Genomic DNA, 20,701 nt, shown 5'->3' on the forward strand with positions numbered 1-20,701 from the left:
CCCTGTGCATCAGATCCTACATCTTTAGAATGAGAATAACTAGATAGCAATCCAGATTAGTAACAATTTATTGCCTTCCCATAAGATTAATAACATTATTTAAATATATTTTAAGATCAACTTATAAAGGCATTTCACTGTAATGCAGAGCATACAGTTAAGCATATTGAAGATCGTATTGAGATCAGGAACACATATGAATAACATGGAGTGATATACAAAGGTCTGGAGGCTGGCTCAAGCTATATTCTATAATCAGCAATTGGGAAAATGTTTGCTTTAAATACAGTTTTAGGTAATAGAAATAAGATTGCCCACCACAGCCAGAAATGGGTACCATGATTAGTAAATAATATCCAGATATTTGGATTTCCTTCTGTTTTACTGCAGCTAACAAATATATGTATGCTACATATTTGGGGCCTGAAATACCATCATGACGATAACCAACGCCCATGAATTAAACTGACAGTTTCAGTTCCCCTCAGATTTTATAGCAGTTACATAAAACTGTCAGTGTCCAGAATTTAAAATATAGCAGCAGAGCAGGCAGGAAAGAAAAGAGAAGTAGCATTTTTTTCAGTACCTACTTTGTAAGTGATACATTTTGCCAGATGCTTTGCATGCTATCTCATTTGGTCTTCACCAAGATTCCTATTAACTGGAAGTCTCTATTTCTCTTACAAAACAAATATATATAGAGAGAGAAACACACAAAAAATATCCTTTTAAATGGCACACAGATTCAATTCCACAAACTACATGGAAATGGGAAAAGTCTGACTATTGCCTCCAGTTTTACAAATCATAGTGTCCAAAATCAAATGTCAAAATGTACCACTCTACTCACAGTCTGTACCTAAGGAGAAAAAGAAATGAAATAAATTATTGGTAAATATTAAAGAACCGAATTCTCCTCACAGAGACCATCAGATTGCATATGAGAAACACCAGTTTCACCTCTAAGTTAAATGCGGCCATGTCAAGAACTGCTCCAAGAGAGAGCTGTGATGAAGTAGGTGGAATTAAAAATCAGAATGTCTACGTTAGAATCCTTGCTTTGAATATTAGTGGTTATGGAACCACGGGCAGGTTATCCACTCATGCCTCATATATCTTAATTTAAAAAATAGGAATAAAAACAATTTCTGTCCCATAATGTTAGCAAAGTGACAGTCTTTTCAGCATTTTTAATACACTTTAATAATCCTCATTTATATAAATATCAGAGATAATGATAGTTCAAAAACAATGAAAACAAGAAACAGTTTTCTTTTCACTTATGAAGATACACTAAACATATTCCTATTATTAGGAATTATATAATTAAGTAACATTAAAGCAATTATAAGATGCATGGTAAGTTGCTTCAGCAGTGTATGACTCTTTGCAACCCCACAGACTGTAGCCTGCCAGGCTTCTCTGTCCGTGGGATTCTCCAGTCAAGAATACTGGAGTGGTTTGCCATTTTCTCCTCCAGGGGATCTTCCCCACCCAGGGATTTAACCCAGATCTTTTATGTTTCCTGTGTTGGTAGGTGAGGCCCTACCATTAGCACCACCTGCTAATAGCCCAAATACCTTTTAGGACATTAGTTAACAGTTGTAATTTTTTCCCTCTCTATTTAAACTGGTAAGCTGCTCCATTGTAACAATAGTGTAAAGTAATTGAAAAGCATTAAACTAAATCTTTTAATCTGGTACTCTGCCAATTTAGAGGTCATGTCATTTATCAGGATACCAATTAAATAAAATACCCTGAATTAGTCAAATGATAGAGTCTAGTTAAGGAAACATGAGAGACTCAGGAAAAAATTCTTCCCAAATATTAAAAAGTGATTTATAAAAAAGAAAACAACTTATTTTCTTATAAATTCTTCTTGTAAATTATCTCATTGAATCCATGAGCAGGAGTAGCATGCAAAACAAAAGAGGCAAATATGCAAAGCACAATTTCAAACAGCTGTGGACACTTTTAAGCTGTGGTCTGCCAAGTTTTTTGTTTTTTTTTTTAAATGAGTGCTCTCTCACCTGCAGCTGCATCTCTCATCTCATTTGCAAACCAAGGCTGGACCTATAAAGAATTAAATTGATGACTGCACCCATTCCAATCCTACTCCTATGGCAATACCTTCTCCAAAATGAGAATCTCTAGAATCATCACAACCAATATCCAGTTACATCCCATTTCAAAAGGAAATAAAACCGACTCCACTTGAATGTATATTCAAGCTTTCCTGTCATTTATTTTCTAGCAAAAAGCACCGGGGAAGCCAAGGAGACGCATTTGGTAAGCCAAGTGACGAATTCTTACAAAGATGGTGAGTAGCATGAGGAGAGATAAAGTCAGCCAGGATTTGCTTGGGCAAGACCTAAATCTTGACCTCTCTTCCTAAAGCTCTGATGGCGGGAACCTGATTTCTCAGTTGTATTCCATTAGTCAGTCTGCGGAGAAGGCAATGGCACCCCACTCCAGTACTCTTGCCTGGAAAATCCCGTGGACAGAGGAGCCTGGTAGGCTGCAGTCCATGGGGTTGCAAAGAGTCGGACATGACTGAGCAACTTCACTTTCACTTTTCACTTCCATGCACTGGAGAAGGAAATGGCAGCCCACTCCATTGTTCTTGCCTGGAGAATCCCAGGGACGGGGGAGCCTGGTGGGCTGCCGTCTATGGGGTCGCACAGAGTCAGACACGACTGAAGCGACTTAGCAGCAGCAGTCTACAGTTCCCTCTGAGCCATTCATCTTGGATTCCTCAGAGCCTAGCCTGCCATCTGAACGGTCACAGGACCCAGCACTAGGAGATGGAGTTGTGAAGCTCATCCACTTAATAGCTCGGATAAATGACTTCATATCTTCACCTTAGCTGTAGTTTCCTCATCTGTAAAACAGGGGAAATATTAATAAAAGAACATACATCATAGGGTTTTTATGAAGATTAAATAAATGAATATTTGTAGAGTACTCAGAATAAACTTGGCACATAGTGAGTTTTCTAAGCGTTCAGCAAAATACCATTACATTAAATTGATGGATATATTAAGACAATGTAAAGTCTTAAAGTCACTGATTTTGGTAATTGGGGCCATTACTTAAATCTTGAGGGTTTTCTTTAGTCTTCTGGACTCTCACTGACCAACCATCCCCCCCCCTTTTTTTTTTCCTTTTTAAATCATTTTTTTAATACAAGCTTTTTTTTTTTTTTTAAGCTGCATCAGATCAGGTCTTAGTTGCGGCACATGGAATCTTTGTTGTGTCACGAGGGACCTTTCATTGTGGTACTTGGGGTTAGTTGCCCCACAGCATGTGGGACCTTAGTTCCCTGACCAGGGATTGAATCCACATCCCCTGCATTGCAAGGCAGATTCTTAACCGCTAGACCACCAATGAAATCCCTCAACCATCCTTTCTAAAGTACAAGTTATGACTGGCTTATTATGAATTCCCTAATCCTAAGCATGCTGGCTTCCTAATGGGAGATAATAACAATGGTTCCTGAACCTGGCTGCACAGCGAGCACACTTAAGACTTTGAAAACCATACATTCCTAATGTATGGTTTAGGAAACTTGAAAATAAAGCCTTTGAAAACCATACATTCCTAATGTATGGTTTAGGAAACTTGAAAATAAAGCCCAAGCATCATTTGGAAACAAGGTTTCTGATACAGGTGGTTTCACTAACTGGTATTGAATCTCAACTACAGATTTAAAAGACTTCATAAAGCAAAGTGTTGTATTTCCAGTGAATAAATTTAAGGTGCAGTGATCAGCCTCTCAGAGAAGGCAATGGTACCCCACTCCAGTACTCTAGCCAGGAAGGTCCCATGGATGGAGGAGCCTGGTAGGCTGCAGTCCACAGGATCGCTAGGAGTTGGACACGACTGAGAGACTTCACTTTCACTTTTCACTTTCATGCATTGGAGAAGGAAATGGCAACCCACTCCAGTGTTCTTGCCTGGAGAATCCCAGGGAAGGGACAGCCGGGTGGGCTGCCGTCTATGGGGTCGCACAGAGTCGGACACGGCTGAAGCGACTTAGCAGCAGCAGCAGCAGATCAGCCTCTAAGTGGTGGAGGTATATTTTGTAATATGGGACCTTCTCTAGTCCTTCAAATTGTACCACACCATCATCAGAATTGCCTGGCACTCCGGTGGCTCTTTAGAAGCCTTCTGTAGCTCTCCTAAGTACAAGAGCATTGTTGCCAACCCCTCTTTTACTGGTATCCTTTTCAAATGTGATGGGAAATATTCATCCTGACATTCTTCCTGCAAGACACTTCTCTTCGTGGGAACCCAGTTTTGTAAATGTGTAAATTTCTGTAGCTCCCTTGGGTCTTGGTTTGTGCCTCAGCAGTTATTTAAATCAGGGAAAAAAAAAAGAAGAATACATAACATTCTTAATCATAACCTTTTCTACTGCATCTTCCTCTAGTTCTCTCACATGATTAGCATATACAATACAAAATCCCTGAGCAAATGGAGACTATGTGTCTTCAATACTTTAGCTCATTAACCATTATTAACATGGAGATGGTGCTGGGGCTTGGGGAAGCTGTGCTTGTGACTGTTAGGAATCATGTGGTGGTGAAGATAGTGACTATTACTCCATTATCCTTATTATGACTTCCTGGCTATAGTAGAAGCTGCTTCAAAGAAGTGGTTTATTAGTGTTCAGATAAAAATCATAGGGTCTCACTGGATATTTAAAGCCATGATAGAAAAAATGAAATGAAGGACTAATGACTTGGAAAAAAATCAAATGACAGATAAGACTATAAAAGGAGGGTGTAGAGGTCTACATTTAATATATCAAAACAATATTTAGCTGAGGTATAAGAGTATAACTCAACACTGAATAAAAATTCAAATAAATGTAGTATTTCATTTGTTTCCCATAAGCTGCATAACACTAGAAAAATAAACATTGACCAAATAGTGTGAAATAGAAGGCATTTTGCAAATAACTCTCTAGAAATCTTTTTTTTTTTTTTTGGTCAAAAATATTACAGAAAGAAAACAAGCACCTAAGAATCTGATTTAACTTATTTCTCAATTCTTTGGTAATATATAATGACTTTTTAGTACTGGAATATATTTTTTCAAAAGTCACACCTATTTACTCCTATTTATGATCATATGAGCACCGAAGAATTGATGCTTTTGAACTGTGGTGTTGGAGAAGACTCTTGAGGGTCCCTTGGACTGCAAGGAGATCCAACCAGTCCATTCTGAAGGAGATCAGCCCTGGGATTTCTTTGGAAGGAATGATGCTAAAGCTGAAACTCCAGTACTTTGGCCACCTGATGTGAAGAGTTGACTCATTGGAAAAGGCTCTGATGCTGGGAGGGATTGGGGGCAGGAAGAGAAGGGGATGACAGAGGATGAGATGGCTGGATGGTATCACTGATTCGATGGACGTGAGTCTGAGTGAACTCCGGGAGTTGGTAATGGACAGGGAGGCCTGGTGTGCTGCGATTCATGGGGTCGAAAAGACACGACTGAGCGACTGAACTGAACTGAACTGATGATATTTTGTCACCATTTGAAGGCTACTTCTGAGTTAGAAAACACATATTTTAATATTATGTCCAGTAAGTTAAAAGCTCATATATTATTCTTAGAAATCAAAGATTAGTGATAACACGACTTTGTAAATAGCCTGATTTTGCATCTTTGTTTTAATCACTTGTTCTCAACCGTGCTTCATTTCTTTCAGAAAAATGACAAATTTTGACAGCAAATTTGTAAATGTGTATCCTTAAATTAGTATCTTGTTTGAAAAGATTGTATTCAATTTATTTCCTCACTGGACTAATGCCCTACCTGTGGATTAACAACCCTATTGTAACAATCCTAGACAAGTGATATTGGTTAATAATACTTTTCATCGCTGAGGAGTTATGAGAAAAAAAAAATCCTTAAAAGTATATATATTTTTTTACCTTGGTATTTGACTTTTTAATGAAACCAGTGCGAGTCATCATCTATATTGGCCCAAAAAGGCCTTTGTTCTTTAGGGTGGAATATTATTTGTCCTGTGTATAGTGCTCAGATGCAGCAGTTCTTTGGTGTGAAAATGAGACAACGTTGAGAAATACACATTTATTTCACATATTAAGAGAGATATTTGGCATGACCCTGTGTTGTTATCTTTATTAAGCAAATTCTGGTTTCTATAAGGGCACATGAGTCTTTAGGTTATCATGAAAAATTGCTCTGAATTTCATGAATTGTGTAATTAATGATTGACAGATTATTTTAGTTGATTTAATTTTGGTTGAAGAAAAACTAAATTAAAAATTTACTCAAGTTTTCTAGATTCTCATTTCTAGAATTTATTTTCCATCTCAGTGTCCAGAGTTAGAGAAATGATTAATCAAAGTTATAAATTAAAGAAAGAATTCACATAATTTATGGAATATATATTATTAATATGCTTTGCATTAAACAATGCCACAAAAATAATCTAGAACTGCACTTAAATAAGTATATTTAAGTTTAAATCTTAACATTTAAGCTTTAATTTGGAGTAGACAAAATCATCCTTGTGGTGTATTTGTCTATGATTTACCAAGAAATCTTAGGCTCCAAAATCACTGCAGATGGTGACTGTAGCCATGAAATTAAAAGATGCTTGCTCCTTTTAGAAGAAAAGCTATGACCAACATAGTATATTAAAAAGCAGAGACATCATTTGCTGACAAAAGTCCATATAGTCAAAGCTATGTTTTTTCTAGTAGTCAGGTATGGATGTGAGAGTTTGAGCACTGAAGAATTGATTCTTTTTAATTATGGTGCTGGAGAAGATTCTTGAGAGTCCCTTGGACAGCAAGGAGATCAAACCAGTTAGTCCTAAGGGAAATCAACACAGAATATTCACTGGAAGGACTGATGCTGAAGCTAAAGCTCCAATACTTTGACCACCTGATGTGAAGAGTTGACTCACTGGAAAAGATCCTGATGCTGGGAAAGATTGAAGGCAAAAGGAGAAGGGGACAACAGAGGATGAGATGGTTGGATGGCATCACTGACTCAATGGACGTGAGTTTGAGCAAGCTCCAGGAGATGATAAAGGACAGGGAAGCCTGGTGTGCTGCAGTCCCTGGGGTTGCAGTAATTAACCTCCAATTAAAATGAATAAATTTATATTAAAAAAAAAGAGTCGGACCTGACTTTGCGACTGAACAACAACAATAACACTGTCACTGCTAGCAAAGAGCTTTTCTTTTTTAAGAGTGGGTCTTGACCTATAAAGGATAAGCATTACAGTTCCTAAGTTAGTATTTAAAAACAAAGATTGAAGTAAATGCAGTGATTTCTAAAACTTTATTGAATTCTAGACCCTCTTCGAGTTTAAATGGAAAAGAAAACCAATCTTATTTTGAGGATAAGTGAAAAAATTTCCATTCACATGGCATCAAATGTTTTGACAATAATAGCAATGCAAAGAAGATGTAGTTGTTAATGAAAAAGTATTAGTTTTTACTGTGCAAGCCAATATTAATTTTTTCATTCACACAAGAAATCTTTTTAGTTGCTTAGAACCGTGAACAGGATAGACAAATTCCCTACTTTTGTGGAATTTTTAGTGGGATGAGACAATAAACAAATACATTAAGAACTATTACAATAGACAAGATAGAGTTTCTGGAAAACTAAAATCAAGTTGTCAGAAAATGTCGTTCTGCAGGGCTTCTATTTAAATAAGACTTAAATGACATGTGGGATATTGAAGGAAAGGGAATTCCCAGCTGAGGACCTAATATGGGAATGCCGTATTCTGGGAACACACTGGAACTGAGCAGAAGAGGATGAGCAGGAGAGGAGAAGTGGCCAGTGAGAAAGGAAAGTCAAGAGAGGAAAATGTCTCTGTAAAGATTTTTCACCTGTGCCAAACGCTTATGAGAAATCTAGTAAGACAAGGATGATCAAGGGACCATTAAATTGGATAGAACGTAGGTTGTTGTTGACCCGACACAGTACAGTTTCAAAGGAATGGGGATAAAGGCCAGTTGGAGTGGGCTGAGGAAAGACAGGAATGGAGAGGAAATGGAGACAACTTCAGTCAACCCTTCTGGAAAGTTTTCTTCTGAAAAGGAGCTGAAAAATATAGCAGGAGCTGGAGGAAGGAATCGAGAACATGTTTATGCTAGTGGGAGTAATTAAGTCCAGAAGGATAAAGCGATGAAAAGCAGGAATATTCCAGGAAGAGGGTCCTGGAATAGCAAAGCACGGGCTGGAGAGCTTGTGCCCAAGTGGTGACTTTGGTGGAAGCTGGCACGCTCCTCTCTTACAAAGGAAGGCACGAGAATTCAGGTGCGCCGAGGGTGCGCTGCACCCTGGGGTGGAGACTGGCGGTTTGAGGAGACAGGAAAATCATGACACGGGCTCATCGCGAAGAGTGGGAAGTGAGCATCTATTAAAGTATTAAGGTAACCAAGCAGTACTGAAGACCCAGTAAGGATACATGATCATGAATTTAAACTGGAATCAGTAGACAGAAAGCACATGCTTTTCTGCAGACTTGTTCTGCGGCCAGTGTGGAGTAAGAGCTAGTGGGACAACCAGGGTTAGAGTTCTCTGGGGGAAAGTGAACTGGAAGAAAAAGAGGGCAAGAGAGTTAACTTTTGAAAAGTGAATGGACCTAGAGACTGTCATACAGAGTGAAGTAAGTCAGCAAGAAAAAAAAAACCAAGTACCATATATTAAGTCACATATGTGAAATCTAGAAAAATGGTACAGATGGACATATTTGCAGGGAAGGAATAGAGATGCAGATATAGAAAACAGATGTGTGGACCCAGGAGGTGGCGGGGTGGTGGGATGAACGGGGAGATTGGGATTGGCATATATACGGCTAATGGGAAGCTGCTGGTGCTCTGTGATGGGTGGGATGGGGTGGTAGGTGGAAGGGAGGTCCAAGAGGGAAGAGATATAGGTATTATACATATAGCTAATTCACTTTGTTGTACAGCAGCAACTAACACAACCCTGTGAAGCAACAATACCCCAATAAAAAAGCACATAGATATAGGATGATATAGTTGAATAAGGAATAAAGAAAAGTGAGAGAGATCATGAAGAATGAACAAGAGTAAAGACTGATGATTTAGAGAACTTGGTGTGATCAAAGCACAGCCGGAGTAGGGATGAGAGAATGTGAAGGGGAGTCAGGTTTAACAATCGGATATAAAACTCAGGGACAGTACAGTAGTCAGTGATACCAAGGTCCAGGGTCTACCTGTGGGGGTGGGTGGTGTTAGAAGATAGGGGGAAAGGACACTGAAGGTGAGGAGGGGCAAGGCCATGTGAGCAATGAGTTTTTCTCAAGGATCTTGAAGACATCAATAAAGATAATAGCTTGAGGAGCAGAAAAGATGACAGATTCACATACTGACATCTTCTGTGAACAAAGGAAGGTACCAAGAGGTCTGCAGATGGCAGCCACAAGACAGGTGAGATAGTCTGACGTGAACTGCAAAGATGACTGAAGGCTTCCAGAGGGACACGTACAGAGAGGACAGGGACACCCACCTCACTACCGAAGCCCAAGGGTTATCTGTGCGTGCAGACGTGCTAACTTGCTTCAGTCGTGTCTGACTCTTTGCGACCCTAAGGACAGTAGCCTGCCAGGCTCCTCTGTCCACGGGGACTCTCCAGGCAAGAATTTACTGGAGTGGGTTGCCATTCCCTCCTTCAGAGGATCTTCCCGACCCAGGGACTGAACCCTCGTCTCTCTTGTCTCCTGCTTTGGCAGGTGGGTTCTTTACCACTACCTCCACCTGGGAAGCCCCAGGGTTATCAGTATTAATGACTAAGTTATTCTCTTTGTATCTAAATAAGTGATATCATGTGGACACTATAATATCTGTTCCCCCAACAGCTATAGCTAGAAAGGGATAGGATTGATTAGAGTTTAACACTCATGTTTCATTTTCATTATATTACATAAAGACATTTAACTTCACCCATTCTCAGAGGTACTCTAGAGAATAACTAGCTGTTCAACACACAAGTGTTTGAAATTATAGTATATTCAACTCCATTATTCATTTTAAGATTTGCTTGTATGAAACTTTGACATTGTCAGGAGGTATGAAGAATTGTGAAGCAATTACTAGAAAATACTAGACTAGGAAGAAGTTACATTCCCATAGATTACATTGCATATTTATAATTTCCTTTTCCCTCTCAAATTGTGAACATAACAATTTAACACTAAAGAATGAACATTCTCTTTGGCTGTGTGAAGCTAATAATGCAAAATTATCATTATATCTGGGGTAAAATTTATAGGAACAACTTAAAATACACACTTCTCTTAAGCCAAATGTATTGGCTCTGTTGATACCCTATGATATATCCATTTCTATCTGTCCTTTTGAAATAATGTATCTCACAAGGAGGATAAGCAGAAAACATATTATACAACACAACTGTTTCTTCCTGTTGCGTTCGTGATTACCTGAGGCACAGATGACATATGATCCAAACCAGTGACATATGTCTGGGCCTGACAGAGGACATTTTTCATCTTCTGAGTCCAGGTTACATCTTCAGCAGCAGGTGTTATGAATCTAAGTGAGGTGAAACAAGCTTCTAAATTCACTTCTCAGGTTCAGCATACTTCCAGAGTGTTTCAAGGGACCAGAAATCAAAGGAAGATTTTTGTCTTTCTATTCTAAACCATGGAAGTCTAGCTTACTGCCAGACTTGATAAGCTTGGATAATTCATTTTATTTTTGTAAAAATTATTTATATTATTATATTTATGGGTCTTCGTTGCTGTGTGTAGGCTTTCTCTAGTTGGGGCGAGCGTGGGCTGCTCATTGTTGCAGTGTGCTGGCTGCTCACTGCTGAGGCTTTTCTCATCATGGATCACAGGCTCTAAGCGTACAGGCTTAGCTGCTCATGGCATGTGGGATCTTCCAGGACCAGGCATCGAACCTGTGTCCCCTGCACTGGCCGGTGGATTCTCAACCACTGATCCGGCAGGGAAGTCCCTCATTTTATTTTATGTGGTGCTTCTTCTTTTGGTCAGAGGCCAGTTACCTGGCTCACCTTTCCTGTCCTTTGCCCCAACCCTTTCCTCTGCACATCTTTGATCCTGTTGGATCACAGAGGTGTGGGAGCAATTCCTCCACCCCAAATGATTGTTCATACCTCCTCCCCTTTCCTGGTGCTTGGACTTGCTTAGCATCTAGAGCCTCTGGAGCATTTCAACACATTCTTCAATGTGCAGGGAAAGCACTGCCCTCCTTATGAAGCCTTTCCAATCCACTGCTGCCCCCTCTCTCCCAGTCAGTCATCCCTTTGTCCTTCTTTCATGCACATTTGAAGATACATCAGTTACTGTTAGTGGCCACAAAACACATTGTCCAAACCAGGGCATTTTTGAGACAAAGGCAGTCCATTGTTAATAATTATGCTGGGACACCAGGCGTAAACTATGACTGCCTTGGCTAGCCAAGATGTGTGATCAGCGTAATTACCTTATGTATGGCATTGCGTGGTGGAATCATGCTTTTCCTGCATTGTTTGTGAGGGCAAGCTTGTTTTGTACCTCGTGTCACTGAAGTTTAAATACTTTGTGGATATCTATTGCCTTGCTATCATCTTTCTTCTAACAAAGGTGTCTTTAGGGAATCACCAAGCCACATTCTTTGCAGTCTTCTAATTTGGGCCATGCTGTTTGGATGGTGATGAACCTCCCCGCTTTGCCCCATGTGGATAAGGACATGACTTAAGTTCGATGGGTCAAAGTGACACAGGTCACTGGCCAGCCCCCTTCTGTCAGTGATTGGTTCAGATCTGCACATGGTGGTCTAATTCGAGGCAATCTTAGGGGTTTTGTTCCTACTGTGAAGGGGAAAGTCAACTTTCACTTTAGTTGTTATACTGTGAGCCAGCCTGGGGACCATCAGCTCTAAGGAGAGCTACTCATGAGAATGCAGGGAACATGGAAGAAAACAGAACCAAGAATGGATCCCCCCCCCGCCCCCGCTCAAACCATTGGAGCGTTAGTCTCCAGTATTGACTGAAGCTGGCTTTGTTTACTCTGCACTTTTGAGTTACATGAACCCATAAACTCCCTTTTCTCTAAAGTCAGTTAAGCTGTGTTTCTTTGCAGGAAAAAAAACCAAAACATTTTTTCTTGACTGATGCCTGGATCATTGGAGGCACTCTAAGTATTCAGTGAATGAGTTGAATAAACGGAGTCGGGGTTCCTTGTAGGTGGTCTCAGGACTGGGAACGACCAGAGGTAACCTCCCACCTGTAGCTTCCAGGAGCCTAGAGTCCGGTGACCTGTCTTGCAGGAGTGCTGTCCTAGCAGTGCTTCCTTTAAGGAGGAGCTCAAGGTAGTAAACAAAGGCTCTCACTTTTGTTTATTTCTTTATTTTTCTACTTTATAGGCGCTTTTTTTTTTTTTTTGCCATTGGTGACTCAATAGTACTTTGGGGACAGCCAGTGGTTAAGAACTTGTTGGCCAATGCAGGAGATGTGAGAGACGTGGGTTCGATCTCTGGGATGGGCAGATCCTTTGGTGGAGAGCATGGCAACCGACTCCAGTATTCTTGCTGGAGAATCCCCATGGACAGAGGAGCCTGGTGGGCTACATGGGGTCACAAAGAGCCAGACATGACTAAAGTGACTTAACACTCATGCACAGTGAGGTAAAATGAGGTGTTACCTCTAGCTATTGCTTATAAAGGTAACTAACTCAAGGTCTGAAGTACAACCTCAAGATAAAAACCATCTTCTCCCAGATACATTAGGAGTTGGGGATTAAAACATGTACACCACTCTATATAAAATAGGTAAACAAGGACCTACTGTGTAGCACAGGGAACTGTAATCAATTTCTTATAATAACCTATAAAGGAAAAGAGTCTAAAAAAGTGTATATATATATAAAACTGAATCAGTTTGCTGTACACTCGAAACTAACACAAGATTATAAATTAACTATACTTCAATTAAAAAAATCTTCTCCCCAATAATTCTTCTACCCCTTCTTTTACCAAGACAAAGGAACTTTATCCAGGCACATACACTTTAGACAGCCAGTTTGGTCTCAGTGGTTCCTGCATTGCAGGTGGATTCTTTACCACTGAGTCACTGGGGAGAATATCTATTAGGAACTTTATTTGGGGGACCCTTGGATAAAAATTCACCTTTACTCCTTTGAATGAAGCACTAAAGAGTGTTAACATTAGTATACAAAATGATAGGTTAATATCATCTCACCAACCATCAGTTATTAACCAACTTGGCTCTAATGACCCACGTAGGTGGCAAGAGCTCTTACCAGTGATGACCGTGACATGAGAGCTCTGGGGCTACACTCCAGAGGCCCAAAGGACACCCTGTCCCTTCTCCTCTGTGACTTTGCCAGGTGGCTCATATTACTTCATGGGGGTGCTGCTGCTGCTCAGTCGCTTCAGTCGTGTCCGACTCTGTGCGACCCCATAGACAGCAGCCCACCAGGGTCCCCCGTCCCTGGGATTCTCCAGGCAAGAACACTGGAGTGGGTTGCTATTTGTTTCTCCAATGCATGAAAGTGAAAAGTGAAAGTGAAGTCACTCAGTTGTGTCTGACTCTTAGCGACCCCATGGACTGCAGCCTACTAGGCTCCTCCGTCCATGGGATTTTCCAGGCAAGAGTACTGGAGTGGGGTGCCATTGCCTTCGCTGACTTCATGGGGGTATTGATCTTAAATGCTTCCAAATCTATTCTTCACAGAGTTTAGTCATTTTTAGCGTCATAATTTAGAGCATATTTCCCCCTAACTTAAATTTCTTCACTAGATTTTCATTCTCTCAGAATAAAATCCAAGCTCCTTGGCATATTCTATAATGTCCTGCCTGCCTGGTACTACCATATGCAAATTGTGTCAGTCAGATTCTTCCTCAATGAACTCTTGGCCAGTCTTCATCTAACATCTCAAAAGTGCTGTATCCATCCCAGTCTCAGGGCCTTTTGCACCTGCTATTCCTTCTGCCTGGAAGTTTGTTTCTTGTCCTTCCTCCAACTACCACCCTCCACTTTTTCTTGCTTTAAAGCTCTTATTGATTTGGTAATTGTACTTTCATGGGCTTGCTTATTTAATATCTCTCCTCCCTAGAGTGTGGGCTTCCCAGGCGGCGCTAGTGGTAAAGAATCTGTCTGCCAGTGCAGGAGATGCCAGAGATGTGAGTTCAATCCCTGGGTCAGAAAGATCCCCTGGAGTAAGAAATAGCAACTCAATTCAGTATTCTTGCCTGGGAAATTCCATGGACAGAAGAGCCTGGTGGGCTACCGTCCATGGGGTCACAAAGAGTTGGACACAACCATTCGTGCACCCATACATCAAACACACTAGAGTGTAAGCTCTGGGAAGACAGGTGGGGATCTGATCTGTTTTTTTTAATTACTCTGTTCACTGGCACATAGAAGGTACTCAATAGATATTTGTTGAAATATAATAAAGCCATATGATGGCATACATTTCATATACTTAGGTCAGGAACACCTTCCCCATTCTAAGTGACCCACAAGAGTGCTGTCCTTCATACTCTAGTCCTAGGTACATACATGCCTCTCAAAGACTTTTAAAAATCATAAATATTAGAGTGAAAAGATACACTGGAGATATTAGTTCAAAAATGGAAAACCAGGTTTATACAGCTGAGGGACTCACCTTGGGAGGGGCCTCTTCTTCACGCCTCCACGTTCTTTGAAAAGGGAATTTTTCCTAAGCACTCCTGCCTTCTTACTTCCCCTTGGAGTCGAGCGAGTTGATTGGAGTGAGTTGGAGAGGAGCTAGGTGTGTGGGTTCAGCCGTCAGCCCCTCTTGAGCTGGGGCTCTGTCAAAGGGCGTGTGCCTTCTGCTCATCCTCCCCTCAAGCTTGCGGGATTAGGCTTTGCTGTGGGAGGCCCGCAGCTGGCTAGTTGGGCTTCTGACTGGGTATCGTGAGGCAGGGTTGTCTAATTCAGGTTCCATATTTTCAGGGCCATGGTGCCTACACATGTCTATCTTTTCTTAGTTTTTGGCTGTGCGGGGTCTTCGTTGCTGTGCGGGCTTGTCTCTACTTGTGGAGAGTGGGGGCTACCCTCTGGTTGCGGTTCACAGGCTTCTCATTTTGGTGGCATCTCTCCTGGCAGATCACGGGCTCTAGGACACGTGGGTTGAGTAGTTGTGGCTTGTGGGCTCTAGAGCACAGGCTTAGTGGTTGTGGATGAGCTCAGTTGCCCCTCAGCATGTGGGATCTTCCTGGACCAGGGATGGAACCCATGACTCCCGCATTGGCAGGCAGATTCTTTACCACTGAGCCACCAGGGCAGCCCTGTCTTTCATTAGTTTAAAAGGAAATAGTTTTCTGATTCCTCTTCCTGTTTGACTTGGCTTGTAAGTGGGTGAGCTTCGGCCCCTTGTATCTCAACACCAAAGCTCCACAGTTGGTCGGGGTTAGGGACTAGAATTCCAGCCTCCCCAGGATCCAGCTCTGATTTCCAGGGTCAAGTGCACACCTCCGTCAGCATCACCCCAACTACCTTCCCAGATACCCTGGAACTGCCTCTCCTACGGTCAGCACCCCAACCCGGGGCTGCAAGGGGCAAGACTGTCCTCGGATCCGTGCTTTTCCTCCACCGATTTTGGTTAAAGTCATATTTATAATAATTTCATCATGAGGCTAGTGAAATAAATGTTTATAGAACCAACATTATAGAAAAATTGGGTAATGATCAGATTAAAATAAATATAAATATCTCATTATGAGTTACTCTGGTTATAAATACGTTGTTTATTATCATGTTCATTTTTACTTTTCCCCCAATTATTTTGTCAGTTCTCTAATTCTGCATTTTATTTTAGATTGTTTCATGCAGCCTCTTGAAAGCTATCATTTCACTGACATTTATCTGGATATGAGGTCAGGATATTAACCCTCTTGTGGCTGATGCATATTTCAGTTAATCTTGACTAAGAAGACACTATAGTCTGTTTTATTATTACTATAACATTAATATTTTTAATATAATATTTCTAATGAACCAACAGGTGAAACTTTTGCATGTTTAAATGGAGTATAAAAAAATTGTTGGGTGTAATTATGACCTTACTTGTCGAAACAAATACCTTCCCTAATCATACCATTAAAAAGGGGAAGAGAAAATCACTTATGAAGAAAAATCAAAAGAAACACGTCTTCATTGAGAATCCTTAACCACTCTCTATTGTTGCAACTTAAAAAGCAAAAGAAATAATAATAATATAAATAAAATAAAACTTGACAAACAAAAAATGCTTTCTCCTATGTAGTCATGCTCTTTTTCTCTAGTGGCTCAAAGGGTTAAAGCCATTTCACATTGTACCTTTGGAGAAGCAATAGAGCAATGGATGGTTTTCACTGAAGTGTTCCTTCCTTTTCAGTTAGAAGACTGTCTAAACCTTTTTCTGTGTCAAGGTGGTATATGTCCTTCTCAGTTTGGAGGCTGTGTGCTATGTTTTGGAGACTCAACTGCCTTCAGTATAGTTAGATCTAGAGCTTTGATTTCTCGTATTTTTGTTTCTTCCTACTATCAATCAGCCAATAATTATCCACAAAAAATACCCTCTGAATGTAGAAATATGCTAGATCTTAAAGAAACCAGAAAAAAGTTTTCTGTTTTTAGTTCATACTAGCTCAAAGCTTATCACTGGGTTGGAACAGACAGATGTGTCTTGCTGTTCCTTTTTTAAAAAATTAATTCTTTATTTTAATTGGAGGATAATTACTTTACAATATTATAATGGTTTTTGCCATACATTTATATGACTCAGCCACAATCCCAAACCCCCCTCCCACCTCCCTCTCCACTCTATCCCTCTGGTTTTGTTCCAGAGCCCTGGCTTTGGGTGCCCTGCTACATGCATTGGACTTTCCCTGGTCATTCTTTTTGTTTATTTTAAAGCAACAATACTACTCCCTTACTTACACTAACTCCAGTTAATGCCATTGCCTGTATTGGTTGGGAGTTTCGGCTAAGCTGCTGAGAGAGACTTCAAGACACAGGGGCTTGAACCTGATAGAAGTTTATTTCTCTCTCCCACAGTTGTCAGGAAGTGGATGATCCAGGTTGGTATAGTGATTCTGTCCCATGAAACCATTCATCAACTTGAATTTCTTTCATCCTGTGTTTCCACCATCCTCAAGGGCAGTTTCCTCATTTTCATGGTCAAAGACTGGTCAATGCATACATGTGTCTCAGCCTTCAGAAACTAGACATTAATTGATGACATGCACCTTCATTTTGTGTAAGTATAATATACATTGCAGTATTTACTAGTATCCAATTCTTTTCTGTTGATAGGCACATGGAAGATTACAATTCTTCATTCGTGTGATTAGGCACAGCCATGTGACTAGTGTTGACCAGAGGGACAGGAGCTAGTGTAGCATGAGTTACCTACCTGCCAAGATTTCCACTGATGGGCTTGATTCTCCAGCCCCTGCTCCCCTTGCTAGGATGACCAAAACACATGTTGATGGGCAGATGTGACAGGACCCTGTGGGGTACCTTTCTCAAGTTTACGATTAACTTTTTTATTTGAACCTGTATTCCTTTTCTTGTTCAAAATCTGTTTTCCTCGAGATTGAGGAGAATCAAAGAGTCAAAGATTGAGCAGAGAAGGCTTCCCTGGTGGCTCAGAGGGTAAAGCATCTGCCTGCAATGCGGGAGACCTGGGTTTGATCACTGGGTTGGGAATGTCCATTGGAGGGACATGCCTTGGAGGAGGGCATGGCAACCCACTCCAGTATTCTTTCCTGGAAAATCCCATGGACAGAGGAGCCGGGCAGGCTACAGTCCATGGGGTCACAAAGAGTCAGACAAGACTGAGCTACTAAGTACAGAGTAGGACCTTATGGGGCCTTCCTGAGACAGGCCTTCCCCCATCTCCTCTGCTTTAGCTCCTCTCAAAGTACCTAGATACTAGTATTTGATGCAAATTTCTTGAACTGTTTTGCAGATATGAAAACCCCCCACCAAATAGAAGAAGTTCTTGAAGACTATAAGCACATACCCCAGGTCTCCTGGAGCCTAAGGACTGATGATGTAAACCCCTGGGACACCACCCTGCTGCCTCACCATCGGTCAGTCAGAGAACTGTGCACAGCCGACCACGTAGCCTGCAACCTATGCCCTTCAACTGCCCTTTAAAAATGCTTTGCTGAAGCTCTTTGGGGAGCTCTAGACTTTTCAAGGCATGAGCCACCATGTCTCCTTGCATGGCCTTGTGATAAACCTTTCTCTGCCCCAAATTCTGACGTTCAATTTGGCCTCACTGTTAACAATCTGATATGGAAACCTGCAGGAATCCTGAGTGAATGTGAAAAAGCCCCTGGGCTTGCAACAGACTTTTGTGAGCAAGAAATAACCTTGTGCTGTTTATTCCACAGCATAAAGTATCCCCCTCTGATTTTAAAGCAGATGCTGTGGACGCTGTATCCATGATTTCTGCTCACATGTTATGGATGAGAACATTGTTGCACGGATAGTCCTAGTTCAAGGGCCAGCAGGGCTGTGTATACTCCATCACTATGGAAACAGAGAGGGCAGGTAGTTGGGGCAGTCGGCACCTCACTTGCTTGGAATGTTCTCCCACGCCTTGCTCTGTCCATAGCCTGCATCCTTCAAAGCACAGCCTTCTGCAGACTCCTCAACATTCTGCTTTCTCTCTCCTCTGAATTCAGATTGCTCTGTTTATAACCTTTTATTATGTGTCATTCATTTTAAAAGGTATAGAGGGACTTCCCTGGTGGTCCAGTGGTTAGGACTCTGCATTTCCAATGCAGGGGGCACAGACTGATCCCTGGTCAGGGCACTAGCCTTGGGGCATGGACAAAAAGTATATATACATATATACGTATATGCTGCAGCTGCTGCTGCTAAGTGGCTTCAGTCGTGTCCGACTCTGTGTGACCCCATAGACGGCAGCCCACCAGGCTCCCCCGTCCCTGGGATTCTCCAGGCAAGAACACTGGAGTGGGTTGCCATTTCCTTCTCCAATGCATGAAAGTGAAAGGTGAAAGTGAAGTTGCTCAGTCGTGTATGACTCTTTGCGACCCCATGGACTGCAGCCTACCAGGCTCCTCCATCCATGGGATTTTCCATATTTTGACTTTTATATATATAAAAGTCAAAGGTTTTGGACTACTTACCCACATCCAGGCATTGTGCTGGGTGTGTCCTGAAGATGTAATCTCTAACTTCCAGACTTGAAGTTTCCCTTGCCTAGCATGGTGCCCTCCCCAAATGACAAGGCTAATAAATACCCTTTGGTTTTTTTTTAATAATTTAAAAAAATTTTTGGCTGTGCCACGTCTTCATTGCTGTGCAGGCTTTTCTCTAGTTGCAGCAAGTGGAGCCTCTCTCTTGTTGTGGAGCCTGGACTCTAGGGTGCCCAGCCTTCAGTAGTTGTGGTTCCTGGGCCCTAGAGCACAGCCTCAATAGTTGTGGTGCATGGGCTTAGTTGCTTCGAGGAATGTGGGATCCTCCTGGATCAGATAGAATCCATGTCTCCTGCTTTGGCAGGTGATTCTCTACCACTGAGCCACCAGGGAAGCTCTTCTTTGGCTGAGTATATGAAGAGTCAGCAGTATGATGGCAAAGGAGTGTATGTTCAGTGGCAGTGCCCTACTGGCAGACCTGGAGAAGGAAGGAAAATCCCGAGGTAGACTTCAGGGTTCGTGAAGACAGGGATCAAGTCTGTCTTGGATCCTACCTTATCTCCCTCCAGTGCCAGTCACTGGGCCTGGCACAAACCATGTGCTTAATACGTCTTTGTTGTTTCCCTGGGGAATATGAGGTAAGCCTGATGGGTGTCTACAAGAATCTTGGGACACAAGATTGGACCAGTACATAGCGTGGGACCACACTTTGAGTAGTTGGTCATGGATTTTGGGTCTTCATGTGCTAGAAAATAAGAAGCATAAGCTGTTTTGCTTTTTTTTTAAAGGGAGCCGCAGAAAGATTAAACTGGTTTGCTAAGTGAGTTTAGATATAAATATTAAATTTTAAAAAATGAGTAAATTGGGATTACAGTGATAAAAATCTAGGCTGGGATGGCAATGGTAGACCTCAATACAAAAGGGCAGATCTGATGCATATTTCAAAGGGAGGATCAACAGGAATTGGTGATGGAGAATTTAAAGGTTAAAGAAAGAAAGGAAGGGATGTCCCTGGCTGGCCAGTTTAAGACTTTGCCTTCCAATCAATGCAGGGGGTGCAGGTTCGATCTCTGACTGGGAGGCTAGAATCCCACTTGTCTTGTGGCAAAAAAACAAAACATAAAACAGAAATATTATTGTAACAAATTAAATAAAGACTTTGAAAATGGTCCATATAAAAGAAATCTTTAAAAAAAAGAAAAAATTGATTGAAAAGGGCATTTGAGGTTTCCAGCCTAGAATTCCGAAATAAGCACTGTATCTTTAGAGGTAAATGTTACAAAAGACACCTGTGATGAGTTTAATTTGAGGCCCTGTTGAATCTGCCCTGGGGGAAGAACTCTACAGGAGAATGTGGAGCAGGCAGCTGAGGCCTGGAGAGCAGGTGTTGTCGGTAATGAAGATGTAGCCTGGGGAGCCACATTCTGTGAAAGACCCAAACAGACCTCTGCTCAGCTTTGATCTTTTCCAGCATATGTTATGGTAAGTAGGACAAGTCCTCAATACAC

The 20,701-nt window shown here is 41.4% G+C and overlaps 1 non-coding gene across 1 annotated transcript in view; it reads left to right on the plus strand.

Moving 5' to 3' along the window:
- LOC540013 (uncharacterized) overlaps positions 1-20,362 on the plus strand; it is a 32,929-nt gene extending 12,567 nt beyond the window's left edge. Inside the window, exon 2 of the transcript XR_003031453.2 lies at positions 17,993-20,362. This is a non-coding gene — a transcript (uncharacterized protein). The remainder of the gene's footprint in view (positions 1-17,992) is intronic.
- Positions 20,363-20,701: the final 339 nt, after the last annotated feature.

This window comes from Bos taurus, chromosome 21 (assembly GCF_002263795.3).
Source record: "Bos taurus isolate L1 Dominette 01449 registration number 42190680 breed Hereford chromosome 21, ARS-UCD2.0, whole genome shotgun sequence".
Lineage (NCBI taxonomy): Eukaryota > Metazoa > Chordata > Mammalia > Artiodactyla > Bovidae > Bos > Bos taurus.